The sequence below is a fragment of the Phalacrocorax carbo genome, chromosome 2, assembly GCF_963921805.1.
Source record: "Phalacrocorax carbo chromosome 2, bPhaCar2.1, whole genome shotgun sequence".
NCBI classification, from domain to species: domain Eukaryota; kingdom Metazoa; phylum Chordata; class Aves; order Suliformes; family Phalacrocoracidae; genus Phalacrocorax; species Phalacrocorax carbo.
The window spans coordinates 159,831,704-159,840,981 of record NC_087514.1 but is presented as its reverse complement, the minus strand read 5'-3'; positions in this window follow the sequence as shown (position 1 = coordinate 159,840,981).

Here is a 9,278-nt window from a genome sequence, read left to right as displayed (position 1 = left end):
AAGTGTGAATACAGACCTTACTCCAGGTAAGAGTATAGAGTAAATAAATTTCTACTAAGTAAGAAAGTCTGAGTGGATATGTGCTGAAGAAGCTTGGCTAATACTGCCGTAACATGTAGAAGTGGATGGGTCATAAATCAACTTTATTGGAGCTGTAGGAAAACTGCCTGGAAAAACAGATTCTAATGCAGCTTCATGATGGCAAAATTGCATGAGAAACCTCAGGCAGCTCAGCTGTAACTTCATAAGAAAATTAGATGTCTGTTTTCCCTAGACCTTGCCTTTTCTCCAAAACAGAAGTCACTCTACTTAAATTATAGCCTTCAACACCTTGCATATATAAAGTGAATACATACATTTTGACATAGACTGAACAAGCCCAATCTACTTCAGTGCTGCTGGTATGCGGGTGAAGATCTGTAACTGAAGATATGTTTGGGAGAAAATTAATTAATGCATTGTATTTGCAATGAACTTCACTCTGTGACGTGCCTCACTGTACTAAAGTGGTTCTAGCAAAATGTGTTTAGAAAAAGGCCATTGCAAATTTGCTTTTAGAGACTTTTAAATGAATTCATTTTCCTAAACAGCTTAATCTAGAAGGTGGAAAGAGTAAAATGGGTGGTATATTTATCAGAAAAAGCAAATTTCTAATCCTCCATCAGATTTACTTATAGCCTACTGTAGTAGTATCTATTACAGGAATTGCTAAGCATAAGGTTGAAGAAGCATCTAGTTATTACTCAGCCTATATTTATCATTAAGAGTGGAGATTTGTGTGGTTATAACTATTACACCTCATTAACTGCAGGGTGACTATGGCACTATAGTCACTACTCCATCATCTGGGATGCTGGTACAGTGTAATACTCTGGATAACAGCACATCACAGATAGCACCAGTACCCTGGGATAGTTGGGGTCATTCAGGCTTATTAGTTTTGCTCTCTGCTGACCCCAGACCCAGGCAGGCTGCTGTGTAGTCACTGGGTTTTCACTGCACTGAGCTCTTCATGCTTTGTGTTCCTGGAGGAATCATTTACAAGACAAAGCAAAGTGCAAATGCATGGGACCAATTCAAATCCAGCCTCGTAATTAAGCTAACAATGCAGAGCCTGTTTGGATTCAGAAGGACTTTTCTGATCCAAAACCAGCAGTTTGGGACCCAGGCACACTTCTGTAAAGATGCTCATGTTATGCCTGTACCAAGGGATTCAGGAGTACTTTCCCAGTCTCAGTTCCACATCCTGACTACATGGCACTGCCATGAAAAAAGCATCCTTCTCTCCTGTCCCTCACTCCCCATGGTCATAGGAGTCAGTGCACTCCAGCCAGTCTCCAGATGGCAGCCTGGCTGACCTGAGACCAGTCATAGCCTCAGTCTTGCGCAGTTATCTTGAAGGTAGGTGATTCTGGCAGAGGGTTTGTTATCTTGGTTGTGATTCTGAGGAGGAACTAGGAAGATGCATTTGTCTTGATCCATCATGGTTGGAACTAATGGTCCCAGCTCAATGTGAGCCAACTGGTTGTGGAACCATAGGGTGGGGATCCAGACCTTGGTCCAACCGATATGCAGGAGGGGTACCTGTGGCAGCTCTACGTAGAGTGACTTTTGGGCCAACCAGGTTTTTAATTTAAGTTGGCACAGCCCAAAAATGAATGGCATTCTGTCTAGCCCTGTAAATCATACAGTTGTATCTCCATGTGCTTCCTCAAACAGCACAGTTAGCACTAAGCTAGCTCTGAAGGTCTGGCATGGATAACCCACATCCCATGTAGCCAAGAGTCAACTGCACTCAGCAGAGCATTATCTTACACATGTATTTTTTCAGGAGGGCAGGAATTCAGTTAAGTGTTGGCATTGTAGGCTTCAGTAGAAGAACACCTTTGATGTCAGCTAAGTAGCTAACCAAGTGATGTCCTCTGGGAGAGCAGCCGATGTAGTTAAAAGGAACAAAAACTTTATGTGAAACCCAGAACAGTAATCCTCACATTAGCTATAAAGATATTTAACAGGTACAGCTTTGCAGCTCACCACACATACAACTCCCACTGATATCACTGCATGGGTGTTTGCACAAGGGTGTTGGGATCAAGTCTATGGTGATCCAAGAATCTGTAAGTGGGAGCTGACTGTTTTTTTTAAAGGAAAGAGGATAGCGGACAAGTCAGCTAATGTAATTTAAAATATTCAGCTTTACAGAATACCAGGGAAAAAAAGAGATTTTTCATTAGAAAATGGCTAGTCAAAACCATGTCTCCAGTACAGACAGGTTGGTCTTAGACAAAAGGGATAACACATATATCTCTGTTTGGAGTAGCTAATATCCCAATGGCCAAAGCTCTTTTGCGGCCAGAAGAGAAACCAAGGGAAAATGGTACTTTAACTCAAGTGGGAAGATGAATCACCAATGTCCCAGGTTTTGAGCTATTCTGAGGTTTCTCTGTTGAATTTCCTTTTTCCAATTTTCAGATTATTCCGTTATCCGTTACTCCTGATCCTGAACAAAACCTTCAAAACCTCTTTTTGTGTGTGTAAAGTACACTGTTTTGTTTTTCTGGCCAGGCCAGGCTGTCAGTTCCTTTGAGGAGCGGAAAGAGGGAACCCACACAGCATATGGTAATAGTTGGCTCCATTGCTGTTCCCAAAGAAAGCTGTCTGGCTCTCCTAAAATACAGAGAGCCAAAGCATGTGAGGAGAAGTACTGTGAATTAGCACTGATACGCTTTGTTATCTCAGGCACCAAAATTTTTTTTCTCAGAATAAGGCATAAAGACTCAATAGGACAAGATACTTAAACATATACTTAAAATAGTGAGTATTCCTGTGTGAATCACTAAAATTGCTCAATCTAGTAACCTTCCAGATTAGGTTTATATTGGTATGCTGAAATGAAAGTCTAACTGTGGCCACTCAGAGTTCACAGATACAGCTAAATATAAGGTCCAAAGAATGGGTGCAAGTAATGGACCTCTGATATTCCATTCCACTTGGTCATTATCTGGCTCCTTGGCTCTACCACAGGCCTCCCTAACTCTCTCCAATACAAAATTTGGCATGGTTCTAGGGCTGAACTCTCCAGAGATGGTGTCCTGGAGGCTGCATGGACAAGGCTCCCATCCCTGAAAATGGTCTTCCAGTAAGTCCAGAGCCAGGTCCTATGTAGTGTGGATGTTGTTGGTCTTCCCTAACAGGAGCTAGCTCCAAGCGGGGTGCACACAACCCACGCGGTGCTACTGGGACTAGGGACCAGAGAGTACTGCGTGGCCTGTTTTTATTATATATGCTAAATAATACATTTATAGTAGATATGCTTGTACATTCATAGCCCCAAGGCACATGAAAAGCTTGTGTCATAGCCTTCAGTCTGAGTCCTAATCTGGTTACTGTTCATGAACTTCCTTGAGTAGTGTCTCACCCGGCCCCTAAAACTCACTGCCTCTTTAAGAGGAGATCTTGCATCAGATTTATATGCAGTGTAAATGTACAGGATTGCCTCAGGCAATCTTGTCCAGGTATGGTTCTTTAAAGGTTGTGCTGAGCTGCGTTGATTATGAATGCTCTCTGTCAAGTGTATGTACCAGCAGCACTTGTTCCCAGCCTTGCTGGTGGTCAAATGCCTGCTAAAACACCAAGAAACCAAGGGCTTTACAGCTTTAATTCAAATGCTAGTATGTCACTGAAAATCATCAGTAGCCTCCCTACCTCTGGTTATTAGAAAGCCTTGGGAATAAATATTCTAGTGACAGCCAACAAAAGCTACCTGAAAAGCCCTTCCTGCCTTTTTCCTTCACCATCACCCACCTGGTGACCACAAACCCTGATTTAAGTGTGCAAATTGTTAATGTAGCAATTAGTGGAAGAGCTTAGAGCAGGACAGGGACTTTGCCTAACAGCAAGGTAGGTATGGATAAGGTACTTGAGGATTTTGCTAATCATTTAAGTGGATTTACTACATGCCTGGTTTTATCAGTTCTCAGGCAACCTTAGCTGCAAGTGCAGTTTCAGATAAGTTGAGGGGAAATACACATTTTGAGAGATGATTCATCTGATATATTTTAGATGTCTATTCTACAGTGAAATTATCATGTCTTAGAGTCCATTGAGTGACAGATGAGATCTGCATTTACTAGAAAGTGAGCCCTTAGTGTAACTCAGAGGTAGGCAATTCCACTGTAGCTACCTAGCTGGTAGGCAGATGAGTTCTGTACTAAATACCTGTCCCAGCAAACTCAGCCAGTATAAGCCCCAGGGCTTTTGACTCAAGCCACGTGTGAAAGGTGAATGTGCCTTAAACCAACAATTTGGGATCCCTCTGCTTACATTTCAGTAATACCACTGTCAATAGAAGGGTGGTTGTTTCATTTCATTAAGCAGTTGAGTACCTGCTCTGCAGAACTTATTTTGGAGAGAAAAGCAGTTGGGTATCCAAGCACTAATAAATCAGTCTAATCACTCTACTTATCTTGGTATAAGAAGTGGCTACAACAAAGAATTTAGCTGACCATCTTTCTTCAGCTGTCAGTTGCTCTGGAGCAGTGGAGAGATCTCTATCCTTTAAAAAGAACTCTGCAGCTGCTGAATGCCTAAAGCAATTCAGGGACCTGTCATAGGCTTTCCTTGTGACAGCCGTGAGTCAAGTCTCGCTACAGAAGGGAAGGAAGTGAACCTACTTTGCTCTTTTAGTATGGATGTAATCAGCATCATTACCCAAGGGAATTGAGCTGTAAATCTAATGTCAACTTCAAGGTTAGTATCATCCAGAGGACTTCCAAGGGAGAGATGGGTTCGCTGTGATGAAATATTTTGACTTACTGCTGTTGTGTTACTTTTGGTTATGTAGCCCTGCAACTACACAAGCTGTTACCTCTATGGCCGTTTCCTACCTATATCCCCTTATGAAGGTGATTTTGAAGACTAAGACAGTGTGCACTGAAAATCCGCATGTCAGAGGAGGGGCTGAAGTGTAGTGTTGGGGTCCAGAGTGTTAAACTGCAGGGCTTGTTGTCCATCATAATCCCAAATCCAAAGGAGAGGGTGGGTTTCATGAGACAGCAGTTTCAGGATGGCCCCTTCTATCCTTGCAATGTCACTCTCCTGCACAGCCTATGCGCAGGGCCTTTCTGCATGAGCAATGTGCTTTCCTTTCACACACGTTAAAACTAAGTGTACCTCGCAGTTCCTGGTTATATGGTGACTGGTCATGAATTATATTGGAACAGTGGTATTTCTGAAAGAAGCCAGAGACGATTCTCCAGCATTGTTTTTTCCAAAAGCTCCATTAATTTTCTTGCTCCCTTTCTTACGAGCCCGAAGCTACACCTTTCTAGATGTCATTCTGGTGAAGGTAAGAATTTCAACACACACAGATGTTACAGTCAGTGGCCTGATATTGTAAAAAATATTGAAGCACTCCATTGAGCACAGGCTGCAAGTGGCTATAACCTTAGATAATACAGGATACCGGTAGGCCCCTCCTGTGGAACAGAGTTTTAAATCACAGATCAAAACATGAGACTGAACAAAATAATCACAATTCAACCAATGGTGCTGTTAACCAGCAAAGTCCCATGAAAGAGACATGAGGGGCTTTTGGTTTTTTATTCAAGACTGCTGAGTGTGTTTCATCTTTAAGAATGAAACCTGATTTATTTTACTAAAACATCTCAATCCCAAATTGGCAAAAAGGGTCCAAATGTTCTTTCCCCTTCCTATCCCCTTCCCCATCCATGTTCCCTTCCCTTTGTCTTCTTTCTCCTTATCTGAATAACTTGGAAGTAAATACTCACATTTAAACACCTGCGATTCAATATCTGTCTGTCCTAACTCAAACGAATCTGTTCCCAGTGCATTACTTTATAAACTGCCTTCAAGCCTGAATACTTGCTGATGTTGGGGGGTCATTACAAAATCCTCTGCTGGAATTTCACTGCACTTTCTAAATTCTCAGAATAAATTCCTTGCAATATGACTGAAATGATAGCAATGCCCCCAGTAAGAACATTCCAAGAGGACAAATTTTCCTCTTGTTTTATTCCCATGTAACCCACAGGCAAGATTTCAGTCAAAATACTTTAAAGCCTCATCTGGGTAAAAAAAATTTTCAGTTTTGCAGAGCTCAGTAAGAACGGATCATATTTCCCTAATCTGAAGCCCAGCCCTAATGCATATTTATGCAGACAGAGGCTCACTGCTGTCCAGCTAAATCGTGTAAACTTCCATTTGTATATGATAAGATTTACACATGCAAGTGCTACAGTTGTGCTTGTAAATAAACAGCTTGTAAAGCCACTTGCAATTATGTGCAGGAATAGTGGGTCTCTTTTCAGGCCTGCTGGCTTTTGCTACCAAATTAGGGGAGAAATGGGCTTCACCATGGCTTTCGTATAACCCTTTTAATCATAACTGCGTGACTTCTTCCACTGTCTTCAACTGAGACTGTGCACCTCAAGATCTTGGACTATTAGCTCTGCTCTCTCTAAAGGAAGTTTAACATCCTACAGTTAGGCTGAAAAATGGGTAGCACGCATGTTTCACTGTACCCTCCTAAGTTCAATTTCTGCTACATAATGCAAGCTAATAAAACTAGAAACTGCTTATGTAGAAAACCAGATAATGCCTTCTCCCTAGACTGCTTCTTGGCATAATAACTTTATTTGGTGGCATCTCATCACAAGACTGATGGGGCCGGGCCTCTTTGTGGAGAATGGATAATGAAGCACTGCAAAAAGGCCCTGCTATAGTTTAATTAGGAATAAAATACATTATATGCTAACTCGTAACACATGGGGCAGAAAAGAGATTTCCAGTGTAACACATTTCCCACTTCTTTCCTGTTACTTTTTTAGCATACAAACTAATAACCTGTAACATATAATAATTAGAATTCTAGTATGTAACAGGCATGAATGTCATTTAAACCAAGAAAAGCTGCATGGTGACAGAAAGAAATCTTAACTTCCATGACAAAGTATACTGTAACAGTCATCATGCGCTTGTTTGTGTGAGTCCTAAGGCAGGATTAAGGTCATGCATTACTGGAGTCAGCTCTATGCTGAGAAGATTCTGTATATTTCTACTAATTATTGATGATGTAGTGCTAAACAAACGTGGCCCTATATCAATGTATCTTTCACCAAAATCACTGTCTTGTGAAAGTGCCTATTGCCTCCTATGCTGATTCCTTTTCACAGAGCAAATGGTCTAGTGGGGAGAGTGCTAACCCAGGACCAATTTTTTGCTTAGCCAAGGATGTCTTGAAAGGTAGGAGCAGCCTAGTCTCCCTGGCCCACTAGGCCCATGAAGGATTTGAATACTTGGCCCTTGGACTTCTAATTGGCCTGGCATCTTCTCCCTGTCCCATGCAACGCTTGGGGAAAGCAAGTGCCTCAGAAGGGAGTTCACAAGCCAGGTAGGAAGGTGTCTGCACCAGCCAACAAGAGATGCAGCAGACAGATGTGTTTATTAAATCCTGTTGTCTTCACAGTTCAAGCACTTAATGCATCACTTTCCTCCATTCAGGATTAAGTCCTGAGCAATATTCTTTCCTTGAGAAGTACAGCAGAGATCAATACGGCCTTACAAAGGATAGGCTGCAGTAGTGGCAAGGCTTATGTAGCACATATACCTTGTGTTGGATAATCCAGTAGCCATAAGGCACCAACATCTCCTTCAAGCATATTAAAGCCTTTAGTACCCACTTTCTACAGAGGGTAGTGAGGAAGCTAGCAGCCTCCTACTTCTCCTCAAGTACTCTGAGTGAATGCCTAAACCAACAGTTGCTCAAGCCATGCTTTTGAGTCTGGAGGATCTTTATTCAAAATGCAAAGGAGGAGCTGCAACAAGAGCAAATGGGAGTGACTTTCTTGCCTCCCAGTCCTTCCTCCCCAAAAAGAAGCCCCATACACATTCCAGGTCCACCTTTAGTGTTAAGGTAGGAGATGCACCCATTATCACTTATGATAAAAGAAAGCTGACCCCAGGCCCCCCAGATCCTGGTGGAGTGCTTTAAGAACCTAATTATTTCTGAAAGATGAAGACCACACATCCAACTCAAGCCAGGATTTGAAGGAACACAACAACTAACACTTGCTTTTTGCAGGCCAGCCTCAGAAAGATGTCCATCAGCCAAGGGTGTGAGAGGTAGATGGACAAACACAACCTTCTCCATGTTCTCCAGGCAGTTCTCCTAACTCTCCCACCACAGAGAACTTGAGACACATTGGGAGTTTTAATATTCAAATTAAAGAGGTCCAGTCTTTCACTACCTCTAGGGTGAGGTGAGAGGGCAGCAGTTAGTGTTGAGGTTTTCTTTGGGTCTAGTCCTGGGTGTCTCCCTCTCTAACAGGGGAAGAAAGCATTTCCGAGGGTAAATACACTGAAAATTGCAAGAAGCATAGTTAGATGCAGTGGTAATTGGAGCATTGTCTCAGTTGGGTAGAATCAGATTCCAGGCAAATCTATCTGCCAGAGAAAATCAATCTGAAGGGGAAATCAAATCAAAACCATGAAGAAAACAGAATTAGGGTGGAGAAAATTCTAGTCCGCCACTTCTCAGACTTTATAAAGAGAGCAAGCCAATTCAACACTCCGCTGACACGGTATTACGTTCTTATCAAGCAAACTGAAAGAGAAAGTAAAGCCAGTGCTTTTATATATGCAAACTGCAATTTTACCTATTTTTTTTTAAAAAAGGGTGCAAGTTCAGCAAGAAAAATCTGTTGAATTTCAATTTTCTGCTGACGCAAATAAAAAGAGTGACTGAATCCTTGTAATCTCTGCTATTTTTTATTTATTTTTCTACTCAGAGACCCTTTAAAGTCATAATTTCTGACTACATGAGTTGACCTAAAATCAGATTGCTACATAAGTTTAACTTTCTTTTTCTGTACACTAATAAACATTTACAGTATAAAGAACTTCCTATTCAGTTGACAGCTTCTGCCCTATTCTGTCAAGTTTACTGAGTTCACAGAAATGCTGGACATTGCACTCGAGCTGTCACAGATGACAGCTAAAAACTGCTTAGCTCTAAAATCTGAATTAAGAATATTTCTTTAATATGAAACTTGAAAACTAGCCAAAGATGAACTGCAGTTTGAATTTCCTACCCACTCCACAACTCCAAAGGTAAGACTGGTAAGAATAAAGGCTTTGATTAGCCTCCAGAGGTCAAGATGGGTTGGACTTTGTCATGCAGAGAACAAGTAGCTCTGTAACAACATAATTTAGATTTATTGTGTGTCTTGCAGTGTGTGATCTTAATTGCAGCGTATTAT